At 45.2% G+C, this 12,976-nt stretch overlaps 1 protein-coding gene across 9 annotated transcripts in view; it reads right to left on the bottom strand.

The window, feature by feature from the left end:
- The window catches only part of Ppfibp2 (PPFIA binding protein 2), a 148,603-nt gene extending 136,686 nt beyond the window's left edge, over positions 1-11,917 (bottom strand). For 2 of the 9 annotated variants that reach the window (XM_063256656.1, XM_063256662.1), the window contains exon 1: positions 10,618-10,849. The gene's annotated coding sequence lies outside the window, so the exon portion shown is untranslated. Of the gene's footprint in view, positions 1-10,617; positions 10,850-10,873; positions 10,892-11,221; positions 11,333-11,641 lie in introns of those variants that run through there. The other 7 variants (XM_063256665.1, XM_063256663.1, XM_063256658.1 and 4 more) reach the window with 6 other exon arrangements.
- Positions 11,918-12,976: the final 1,059 nt, after the last annotated feature.

Genomic DNA, 12,976 nt, shown 5'->3' with positions numbered 1-12,976 from the left:
GACCTTGCTAATTCCAGAATTCTTAGGAATTATGCTCTACTTCAGTTCCTCAGACACAGCAGGCCAGGTCTGATGCTGGGGCCACCAGGCTCCTTCCCTGCCACCCAGGCCGGGATATCCTACCCCTCAGATATCCATGTGGCTTAACCACAAAGCTCTCCATCTTCCCATCAACTGCACCCCACCCAAAACCTCAGCATACTTTAAGGCAGCCTTGGTGCCCACAACTCCCCCCGACCTCCTCCAAAGCTGGAACCCTGCAATGCGGCCCATGCTGCGAGTCTGACTCCCCAGTGGCTTTATCAATGCCATTCTGAACCGTCCACTTTTATGCCCATCATTATCCACTGGATGCTGTGAGCCCAGCACCTCAGACTACACATCCGTCTTTACTTCTATATGTGCCATATGGTTTATGTTGAGAGGTCCCCCCAAACCTCATGTGGTCAAAAGTAGGACTTTTTGAAGGTGGCTGGATCCAGCGTGTGATGATGGGATCTAGGGTGTGTGATTACTAAATTAGTCCACTGACTGATTTGATGTAGTTCTGGGCAGGATTAAGAGTGTCCCACCCTGGGTGTGAGTGCTATCTGCCCTGAGGGTGGGTAGGCTGGATAAATAATAAAGGACACAAAGAGGCCACAGTTACCTGTTGCTTGCTTGCTTCTTGCTGCCTTCTGGCTGCCCTCTTTGCCATGACTGTTTCTCCACTGTGATGTCCCTTTGCCATGCCACCCTGGGTTGGAGCCAACCAATTATGAACTGAAACCTCAAATTGTGAGCTAAATAAACCTTTTCTCCCTTAACTTGTAGGTGTTTAATATTTTGTCTCAGCAACAAGAAATGTAACTAAGACACATACCCTCCTGAATGCTGGGAAATCAATGCCTAAGACCACATCCTCTGATTATCCAGGTGCCAGGATGCTACGTTGTTACAATCTTTGCAGGGCAGTTTATGAGTCTGATAGAGCCTTCATGTCCTAGTCAGATAGTCAGGCCAAAGGAGGCAGTAGAAAATATAAACAATACATCACTTCCTGAGGATCAGAGCCTCAGATCTCAACCCACAAAGGCATTTCCTCAGAGCCTTTCCCCTGTCCTGACCCATCATTAAGTGGGATGTTCAGCATGTGACTTAGGATTGGGGAGCTTCTACACAGCTATCCTTTTTTACCCTCCCATCTCCACCCCACATTTGCTTCAAGTCATCTCTGCTCTGAAGCAAATGAAGGCCAATGCATTCCCCAATAAAACAGCTTTTTAGTTTGGCATTCAGCCCCCCACAATTTATTCAACACTTAACAATGAGAGGACTCTAGCTAAGTTTCCTCATTATTTCTTGATCTGTTTGTTCATAAGAGAATTCCATGCCCTTTAACCCATGACATTTGATTGACCACAGAGTCCTATGTATTCTCCTATTCCTTCACACCTGCTCTAGTACTATAACTCTAGTCCTTACTTCTTAGGACCCAGCCCCAATTAGTTGATTCACAAAGACTATTCTGTCAAAATCCTTCAGTCTTTTTAGTTATACATATAATACTACAGAACAACCTGCCTCCCATGTTATTTCATAAACGTCTAGTCAATACCACTTGAGTAATAAATACGTTTTTCAGGTATACTCCAATGCATGCTCCAAGACAACTGCTCAGCTCTAGAGACAAGCTCGATTCTATGGGATGTTTTTGGCATCATCTCATACTAAAATTTGCAACACTCAGTACTGTGATTCCTCAACTCCACCCTCTGAGCAATGCAGAACATAACTCCCACACCCACCTGAGAACAGCAACTACTTCCCTGTGTCTCCTTGCATGTTCTTAGGTCCTTCCAAAGCTTTGCAACATTTGGGGTCCCTGTCTCACTTGCCTCCAGGTATAACTTGGAAAAATTCACTTACCAAAGTCTCAACACTCAGGATTTCTACTAATGCAGCCAGGCTAAGCCAATTTGTGTGGCTTTTGCCCAGAGATAGATAGGGCATACACAAATTGATTTTGGAAGCCTAGGGACAGGACTTTGCCCTTAATTGCATGTTTCATTGAGCTGATGTAGGCTCTGAGTTCTTTCTGTGTGCTGTCCCTGTGCTGCACACTGCTGACCAGCCATCTGAACCAGGCTACCACTGATCCTGCCATGTACTTCTGCCTTCCGAGCTTTCTGGACTTAACTCTACTATGGCTGCCCTTTTGGTGTCATATCTAGAAACCCAAAGAATACTACTCCCCTCTGAAATTTTGGGATAAGCTCTCTGGATGATGGGAACCTCCTTTTGACAAGGCTTCCTGAGAAGAGGAAAATAACAACAAAAATACCATTTGAGTGTCTATATGTGTCAACCAATGTAATCAACACTGACTGCATCATCCCACTGAATCACAGTAGGTCTGTTACTGTTTAAACAAAAGAGTAATTTAAAGCTCAGTGAGGTAAAGAGACTTGCTCAAAGTAGCAGCAGCAAGATAGAGGATTGTTTCATTTACAGCCCCTTTTCCACAGCTACCAGGTCATCAACAATCAGGGAGATCAGCCCATAATGTAGAGAAAACCTGCTGCCCATCAGGAAGGAATAGGGGTAGGCGGCAGGGGAGCCAGTTTCCTCCTCTCTAGACGCAGGACAGTAATCTCCACCCTGGCATCGTGCGTGCAGCACCACTGTTCAGACGTAGTGAAAACCTAAACAAACGCACAGGCTGTTGTTGCTGTTACCAGGTAAGCAACATTGCACTGAAGAACCAGATGTCTTGGCTGGTCACAGGAGGAGCTTATGTAATAAACTTTTTCATGACATCTAGTTAGAATCAGTGTCAGAGCCAAGAACTGTTGCTTCATTCCAGTAATATGCTGAGGAAGAACTGCCATTCCCATCAAAATTGCATTCTGACTTCTGTCCTGTCCCCATGCCAATCCACTCTCCACTAACCCCTCACCCCTTGTGTCTGGGGTGGTCAGAGAATTTGGATTCCTAAAACTTTGTTTATGAGTTTGATATCACAGATGCCTGTGCACCTGGGACAGTTCTATCTTCCCATGGTCAGCATAGTTTAGCACTTATCCACCTCCTTTCACTCTCAAAAGCATCCATATGGACAATAAATAAAATTAAATCAAATGCTCTGGAACCCTCCAAAATCTGTTTCCCAGAACTTGCAGTGTAGCTCAATGGTTCAGCACTTTCCTAGCACACACAAAGCCCTCAATTTGATACTCAACATTGAAAAAATGTCTGTTTTTTTTCTCATAAAATGAGAATAACAACCCTAACTCATGAGACAAGTCCTTTATCAAAGCCTCCAACCTGAAGCCAGGCATGAGGCACGCCTATAATCCCAGCTTTTGGGAGGCAGAAGTGGGAGAATCACATGATCACATGAGGGAAGGCCAGCCTGGGAAATTTAGCAAAAAAAAAAAGGAGAAGGAGGAGGAGGAGCAGCAGCAGGAACAGCAAAAAGTGAGCTGAAAGTTCCATTCCCTCCCCACCTCTGGAGCAAGTTTTCTGTCTACTCTAGCCTGTCTACTCCTCGGTTGCCTCTGTGATTCTATCAAGAGGTCTAGCATTGAGCTAGTTATTCATGCAAAAAAACATTTGATTTAGGGGAAGCAAGGCCGTGTGTAGAAAGAAGGAGCCTGTTGTCCTTGAGAGAAGTTGTCCTGAACCATTTTCTTAGTGTGAGTTCTGCCCTTTTCTGATCCATTAGTCCCTACAAAAGATTTCTTGCACTCTCCTCTCTCTCTCTCTCTCTCTCTCTCTCTCTCTCTCTCTCTCTCTTTCCTCTCCTTCTCTAGGTACACACATATACACACAGCTGTCAGTCAAGAAGTTCCTTATGACAGGGTTCTCTGAGTCTTTGTGGCATGAATAAGTTAGAGAAGTTTGCTAAGATGTCTTGGGACAACACTGCAGTCATCAGGGTAGTCCTTCAGCTCAAAGTGGTCACTGCCAGCTAGCCAGGACCAGCTGCGTGTGACTGGTACACTCCAACCATGCACACAATCTGCTATAGAACACACCTTTTCCTTTAAGAGCTGGGGCAGTAGTTCTGACTGTTCCACCAAACACTCTCCCAAAAATCAACAAGCATTGGCTCCCCTAAGTATGCAGAGAAACCCTGGGATTTGGATCGTTCTTTCCCTATATTGTCCTCATCCCCAGGAAGAAACAAAGAACCTAAAGCACAATAAACTGGTAATGCCACAGCAGCTGCAGGTCAGGGGAGAGGTCCTATAGGATCTGCTCCCCATAGCTGCACTTGGGCTAACTAATCTCATTCCAGAGATTTGTTAACGGGTTCTCCACCCACGTACCTCTGCAAAAGACATTCCTAAGACTTGGGTAACCCAATTCTCAAGTTCACAATGTATGTCTGTACCTATTAGTTTACCACAAGAGGTGTGTGTGTGTGTACATGTAACTTCAGAACAAAATAAGGTAGAAATTGGTAAGGCTCAGTGGTACACCTTAAAAGAAAACTTGAAATCCAGGCATAGTGGCACATCTTTGTAATTCCTAGGAGGCTGAGGCAGGAGGATACAAATTCAAGACCAGCCTGGACAACTTAGTGAGATCCTATCCCAAATTTAAAAACTAAATAAATAGAAAAGGATGGGTACATAGCTCAATGTGCAAACCCTGAGTTCAACCCCAGAATCACACACACACACACACACACACACGCACGCATGCATGCATGAGCATATTCACATGCCCTATGGAGAACTAATAATTTTTTCCTCAAACTTGAGTCCCAGTATTCCACAAACTGCTGATGAATACCACATACCAGGTGATAATCTAAATATTTCCCATGCATTAACCTAGCTCTGCCTTAGCAAACTGAAGTGACCACTGTCTTAGCATCTATGACAAAGGCAAGATTTTGTGCTAGAAAGCTGGAATCTGAGAAGCCTAGCTAGGCAGAGAGGTCCAAAAAGAAAGGATAAAGAAGAGAGGAAACTCCAGTCTCAGTCACCAAGTCTGACAGCAGTACACATTCTAGATACAGTTCTTACTCCTAAACAGATAGGTGTGGCCCTCACTCTATCATCTGGTTCCCTGCCCTGGCCCTATACAGACCCATAGTAGGAGGAAGTCCTAATGGCTTCTACCTATTCCCATTCCTGTAACTTCTTAAGAACTAGCTGACTATGTCCCTAACATCTTTCTGGGAGGAAAAAGTACTTAGATAGTAGAAAACATCTTTCCGTGGAATTGGTAAACTCATTGGTGGTTCCAATCCCAGAAAAATTCAGTTAATACATATGTACCCATACTGAACATAACAAGTATAAAAGTTCATAAAAGCACTCCCTACTTCATCAACTCCACATAAAGGACCTCATGAGCCTTTTGGGCCCACTGGCATTGGCTGCTAGCAGACACTCCTTGACTCTTGGTCCTTTAATGACACCAAACTCAGCTCTTCTACAGACTGAATTCACCTCACCCTGGTCTAATTTCTGTTTTTCACTGCCTAATGGAATCTCCACTTGAATTGTCTGGTAGCTTCCTTTGACAAAATTCACTATGCTATTCATGACAGATGTGTGACCACAAGGCCAGGAAGCCGAGGTTCTGCCACCAAGAGCTGGGAGCCCTTGGGCAGGTTGTTTGGGCTTCACCATCCTCTTGGGTAAAAACATGAAGAGAGGGGACAAAAAGAAAAAGCACCTAAAGACCAAGCTCTTGCTACCCAAAGTTGTCTTCTGATTCCAAAATGAATCAATGCCCCTCTTTTCCCTTTTCCCTTCCAAGAAGCTCCTCCATGCTCTCATACTACTCACAATTGCCTCATTCTTACCCAGCAAACTAGCACAAAATGTCAGTGCCCAATTTGACTCTTTTCTGTTTCTCTCAAATCCAATCAGTCACCAAATCCTGCTGGATTTCTTGGCAAGCTCACTTCCCTCCGTTTCCTTCTCTCCACTGATATCGCCACTGCCTTGATTTAAGCTCTAAACCTACCTCCAAGAGTAATTCAAATAGCCTGTCCTTGCAGAAGTCCCTTTCTGTCCCTCCTGAAAACCCAGAATCCTCCTGAAAACATGGCTTTCATTACACCTTTTCCATAGTCAAAAAGCTTGAATATCATTAGAATAAAGTTTAAAGTCTTTAGCTCCAGCTTTCAGAGGCTCCCACACTTTTCCTCGGGCTGAGACTCTAGCTTCTCCTCTCCCAGTGTTCCCACCCCACCTCAAGGTGCACCCACTCCTCTTTGGGCCTGTCTTCCTCTCAGTCTTTGAGCTTCTGCTCCCATTCATTCCTCACTTCTCACAAAATAGCCAATCCTTTTCCCTCTTTATTGAGCTAAACATCCCAAAGCCAGCCATCTCAGAACCCACATCTGCCATAAATTCTTCCACAATATCTGCAAAGGGTCAAACTGTACACAAGAGCTGATGCAGCCCTAAAGCAGCTCAGAACCTGGAGAGGGACACACTGAGTAGAACAACAAAGATCTGCACTTTTGATCCACATATATGAAAAGAATAAAACTTGAGAGTGAGCAAGTTCTGTGAGTCTGTCCTGCATTCTGAAAGACTAGTAGGAGTTTGTCCATCTTGTGGAGCAGACCTAACATGTACTTCTGGAAAGTGGAAGTTATATGTGCAAAGGCAGAGCAGATCACAAAAACAGAAATCCCTGATGTTCTCAGTTTGGGAAACAGTGAAGATAGAAATGGAAAGCAAAATTAGGGTCAGTTTCTATACAGCCTGGAAGATCTTACAAACATGCTACTGTATCCCAGTGATGGTGAACCTTTCTGCCACCAGCAACCCATTGCAAAGTGCCAACACTGAAATTAAACCTTCGCATTGAGGTTTTAGTTCAGAAAACACGATTTACACATTAACATCTTTTGTATTAAAGGAAAATAATAACATGCATGCCACAGATTCACCACCACTGCTCTATCCTATCAGAGAGGCAATCCTACCCCATCTGTATCTACAAATTTGTCACAGAGACAGAGAATTGTGCACGTTATGCTCAGCTCTAATTATACATGAATGTGTATGTATGAATGTGACAGTGACACAGAGGAGATGAAAGTAAGGATTGCCAAGGAGCACCAAACCAATGGACTTAAAGCCATTAGATAATGTCAATTTGCTGAAGATAAAGCCCAGTGTAGGCAGCCCCCTGGGAATTTCAGAGGCCTTAAAGAGATCTGGCCCTAAAGCGCAACAGACTGGAACAATCTGGGTAGAGTCTCCTAGATGTGTGGAGGAAGACTGGGACTTGAAGAAACCCACAAGTTTCCAAGGACCTGGTTTTAAGAGTGTACAAGGGAGGCAGTGGGTACTCAGCTACCCTGGAGGCTAAGGCAAGAAGACTGCAAGTTTGAGCCCAGCCTAAGCAATCTGGCAAGATTCTGTCTCAAAAAACAAGAAGAGATTGAGATGTAGTCCAGCGCAAAGGATTTGGGCTCAATTTCCAGCATCACCACACACACAAGGTATATAAGAGATTATGAGCAATATAGCTTACCTTCCACCCTTCCTAGATTCTGTGAAAACAGGGTAATCTAAGCACCATCAAGTACTAAAACAAAAAATGTCACTAGGACACATAATGGCCAAGATAAATGGAACTCCTGTGAGGAAGAAGGAAGCAGGAAAATACTGACTCAGGAAAAATAAAGCTGCCAAGAGTTTCAGACTAGTTTTGCCCAAACCAAACGTTAAGGACTAAGTATCACATCTCAAATGGCAGTGTACATCCCGGAACTTAATAAATGTTTAAATACCTCTGTTGTGTTTTAACTCTTTCTTAGATTTGCCACTAGGGGATCCTCCAGAAGATTTTTAAGCAGAAGAATATCATAAACAGATTTATATTTCAGAAGACAAAAAAATCTAACAGTCAGTTTTAAAAACCTTCCAGACATTAACATCTAAACAGTACACCATTTCTCATATCCAAAGCCTTGTTACCCAAAATTGTTTCTCCCTCTTTATTATCATGTCCAGTCATGATAAACAGAATAAGAATGACCTCTCCCAGGGGAAAAAAAAAAAAGAAAAAGACCTCTAACGGATATAACAGCAAGTGTGTTTAGGGTGTTAAATAGCTGACAAATCAATGTTTTTGGATCATTGAACACAGCTGTTTGCAGTCTCCCTGTTTGAATGTCCACCTTGTATTCTTTGATACTATGATTTGAGGAACTATTTTCAAGATGATAATATGTAATCTACTAACAGGTGATTTCTTACTGTTATGTTTTTTTTTTTTTTTTGTAGTTCTGTATTACGTGTACCCTTACACCGCTTTGGTTTGTTTTGTGTTTTTCTCTTTTTCCTCTTAAATTAAAAAAAAAAAAAAAAGAATGACCTCTCCCACTCCTTAGCCCCTAGTCCTACAGATTCTGTCTTTCCAAGGTTTCTTCTACCGGACCCAAATTCACTACCTTTCAGGCCCACAGTAAGGTCTCACCTACCAATTCTACCCTAACCTACCCTTGTCATTTCCTAACTGACCTCCAAAGTCCATTGTCTTGGTTTCCCTTGGACAGTGCCTCCCAAGTGCCACAGAGTCCACTATAGCCATTTTCATCTTCCAGTTAGAAAAATCACCTGGGGACTTTTATAATAACATCCCAGATCTACTGAATTTGAATAGTTTACAAAGCTCCCCAGACAATTCTAAAGCACAGCCAGTTTTCAGACTCAAATTCTTGCCACAGATGGCAAAATGATAGGCACTCTTCCTACCAAATTAGAAATGCGGAAAGCCAGGTCTCACATCTGACCTCAGAATCTACATTTGAACACAATCCTCAAGTGACTTGGACCTGTTAAAGTTTGAGAAGCTCTGCTTTAGTGCCGAACCATTCGTTCCACAAATATTTACTGGATTTTTTGTCAAACAGGGAGTTGGAAGAGTCTAGATTGCAGAGAATCTCCCCAACTCTGAAGTCAGTCTCCTGCTTAAAAGCCCATATTGACTCTCATTCCACCAAATGCCCTTTCAGACAAAGTCCACACTTCTTCCCCACTCCTTTATGAGCAATGGGACCATATTCTGTCCTAGTCATCAGCTCTACTGTCCACCATCCACTATGGGAGTCAAGCTGGATGAAGAGCCACTTCCCTAGGCTAGTCCAAGCCTGCCTATCTATACAGCACTCACAGTCCAGGTCGCCTTGCTTACCATCACCTGAAGAAACCCCAGAGAAATCCTTTGAGCTCTATCACATGCACGCATTACTCCTTTTGGAAAATTATCCCAGATTCTGCCTGCTCAGAGGAAAGGTAGGAACCTCCAAAACTCTGCTCCTACCCCTATGTCATTTATAACATTCCACTTTGTCTTAAAGTCATAGTGCATTAGTTATCCCAAAGAACTGACTACTGACATTCTTCTAGCAGCCAATAATGCAGTTACTGACACATCACCAAATCTCAAAGTAATAGTACTACTGATTAAAATGTAGGATGTAGCCCTTCGTAGCATGTGCAAGGCCGTGCAACCAGCACCACAATGACAACAAAAGTCACATAAAATCTCATATGGGTGCAGCAGTGACTCACCAATCTCTCTTATCACCCCATTCAAAGTACTTTAAATATGAACATAAGTAGAACACAAATGAGCTCTTCTGAGCCCAAGAGAGAATGAACTTCTAACAGATAATGTCGTGTGTTCCTCATACCAATAACTGAAGGCTGACATATCTATCAATATACCAATAGGAATATTCTAATATATGAATTTATGACTATACCAGTAAAATCAAAGTCTGAAAATTATTGATGTCTATAATCAACTACCTTCCTATAGTTGAACATTTAACTTCACAATAGACACCAAAAAAATCTGTAAACTCATCAGCTTTGTATTACAATCAATTAAGGAAGGATGGAGGAAAGAGAGATGAAGAGAAAGACAGAAAGTAGACCAAAATATGAAAAAGGAAATACATAGATCTATCCAAATATCCAGATACTCTGAGTTAGACTGTCATACCCAAACCTTAGAAATTCTGGTCTTTAAATACATAATCTTATTTTCTCAAAGGAAAAAAAAAAACAGTCAGTCTGGAGTCAGTAGAGAAAAAGAACCCATTTTTAAATGGGACAATTCCTATCTTGTAGTCTTGCTGGGACTCAGCAGCCTGACCTTTTGAAAAGTACGTTGTGTTTTTGCATTAATAGTATGGGACGCAGGTACTGTGGAACAGAAATTTGCCTGAGCAAAGTCCTAAAACTTCCACGCCACCTTGGGCTCTTACTTTTCGCTGCTCCGGAAGCGGAGCTGGGCCATCCATACCCACGCAGAACTCGCACTATTTCGGGGAGTAGGGACCGCCTGCATCACCAGTTACTCCCTACCACCTGTAGATCGTGAACTGTCCGCGGCGCCTAGCAAGTTAAAAGAGTGGGATTTCGAAGCAAATCCACAGGAGTTATCCATCTTCCTCCTAGTCTTCTGACCAGTGAAGGGGGTGAGGTCCCCGACCTCGCTTCTGGGAACTAGCTCCTGGACCTCACCTCCACGACCCGTGCAGCTCTTAGATATGGGGTCTCGGATCCCCAGGCAATGCCCATCTCGCGAGCCCAGTCTAGACACTGGGTGAGTCCGGGAGCATCGGCGAAACCCACTGACCTGAATGCGGGGCGGTGGCTCCGGTCCGGGAGGCTCAGGTGTGCGCGCCGCTCGCGTGGCCCTCCCACCCCCGACCACGAGCGCCGAGAACCCAGCCACAGGTTCCCGGCCACCGACCAACTGCGGAGCGCCCGCGGTCTACCCGCTGCTGCCGCTCTGGAGTCCACGTGACGGGGGCGGGCACCCTGCCGGAGGCTCGTCCCGGAGCGTCGCTGTCCCACCCCCTGGGAACCTCCTTCCCCTCCACTTCTCCAACCTTGCGGTCTCTCCTCCGCTTCCGATGGGGGCTAGTGAACAGCCGGCCTCCCGCTGACTTGCCTGGTCAGCCCCGCCCCTGCCCCGGCCTCGTCAACCACGCCCCTACCTTGTCAACCCCGCCCCCGTGCCGCGCTCCGACGGCCTCCAAGCCCCGCCCCCCACGGGCGCCGCCCCGCCCCGCCACACCACCTCCAACACCCTTAGGCCGCCAGGAGGACTCGCGCAGCTCCCTGGCTTTTGCATCTCCACGGCGCGGCTCTTTCAACGCTGGAGAATTTGTGCGAGAACTGATTAAAAAAAAAAAAAAAAAAGAGAGAGAAGCCCCGCAAACTCGTAATACAAGCACCTGCTGCATAGCCACCCCTGGGGAGTCCGTATCTCCCAACCGCACTCCAGCGAAACTGAGTTTGGCCTCAATACAGCCTCGTGTGTCCTGGCTGAGCTCTGCCCGCTTTCACTCCTCACCCTTCGCCCCACGCCGTGGTTGGCAAATTTCCGGTCACCCCAGGTCCTTGTGAGCTCGAAACTCGCGACCCCGAGGTGAAGGTCCCTCTAGTGGTTGGCGGTGAACTAAGGAACGAAAGCTGTGGTGCTGAATCTTGGGAACAGCTGAGCACCAGAAGCACTTCCTGTGCCCAGCACTGAGCTCAGGTATCACAAGCCAGGAAGAGTTTTGGCACTGCCTGCCCTCAGGGAACTGATTCTCAAATGGGAAGGGCTGGGCCCTGAAAACCAAGCACCTACTTACCGCCCGTGTTTGCCCTACCTGGGCCTCCAAGGACCTGCTGCTCACTTCAGCCGATTAAAAAATTAAAATCCTCCTGGGCCTGTGATGGCAGCACCCCCAGCAACACTGGCATAGTCCCCAGCTCTGGCAGCAGTCAGTTTAGTCCTGGCCTCCTATTCTTCACTGGCTGGAGAATTGACAGACTCCATGGGACACGTTTTTTCCAACCAGATTTACCCTTCTGGCCTGAAATTACTAGTGTGCCCAGAGACTTGCTCATGTCAACAGAACCTAAGCCACGCTGGCAAATAGGAGACTTGTGGTCACTGCAGGAACCTGGCCAGCAGCAGACCAAGGGCAAAGCCAGCAGAGGGAGGCTGGCCCTGCAGAGTTGTGTTACAGCAGGACACCCTTTAGTTGAGTTTCACTTCTTAAAATAGCAGCAGAGAGGCTTTTGTACAGGAAGCCTGCCTTTCACCCAAGTTCTTGAGTGTTTCCAAATCCTCACATTGCCCCCAGGGGACCCACTGCCCTTACCCCAGCCCCCAGAAAATACTAGCTTGCTCTTAGAACTATGCAATTACTCTTTTAAGTTTTGTAAATAGCTGGCTTTTATGCTTATTTTCAGTTTGGCACCACCTTGAGGGAAAGGACTTTAAAAATACTGATGTCTCAGCCTCAAACACAAAGCAAACCCAGAGGACATGAGATATGTCCTCGACATTAATGCTCTTAAAGCTTCCCAAGTAATTTTTTTTTTTTTTTGGAAGGGGACAGGATCTGGCTTATAAAGTCAGAATGTCCTTGAACTCTCAGGGATTCTCCTGCCTCAGCTTCCCAAATGCTGGAGTTATAGGCACACGCCCCCATTTCCTGTTCACAAGTGATTATTACAGGCAACCAAGTTTAATATGCATCAGTGTAGTCAAGGAGACATCACTCCTCCCTCACTTAAATCCAATGAGAGACTCCAGAGCTGAAAAGAAACATCAGGTGTTGCAAGACCTGCATGCTATCAAGCAAAGTAGCACATTAACAGAAGTTTCCTGGAGAAAATGTCTTGACCTAAAAGAATTCTAGCTGCAGGGATATAAGTATTGGGGTGAGTTGTGAAGGGTAGATGTCAAATCCTAGTCCTTGCAGAATCCATGCAAATCCATGCATTTCCTGAATGGAAGATGGACAATTTATTACAGGCAAATTGTCCTTTTGCCTACAAAGGAGCTATACGTGCCAGACTTTCCCTGTGGATAATTCCACTCCATCCTCCACTGGGAAGCTGACCACTTTCCTCATATCTGAAATAGATAATGTTACTTTATCCATAGGGAAGATAAAGGCCCCGGACCCATGGAATGATTAATATCGCCATAC

This window comes from Cavia porcellus, unplaced genomic scaffold (genome assembly GCF_034190915.1).
Source record: "Cavia porcellus strain 051 isolate PalLab524CR breed Dunkin Hartley unplaced genomic scaffold, mCavPor4.1 scaffold_9, whole genome shotgun sequence".
Taxonomy (NCBI): domain Eukaryota; kingdom Metazoa; phylum Chordata; class Mammalia; order Rodentia; family Caviidae; genus Cavia; species Cavia porcellus.
This window is presented reverse-complemented; position numbering and strand designations above follow the sequence as displayed.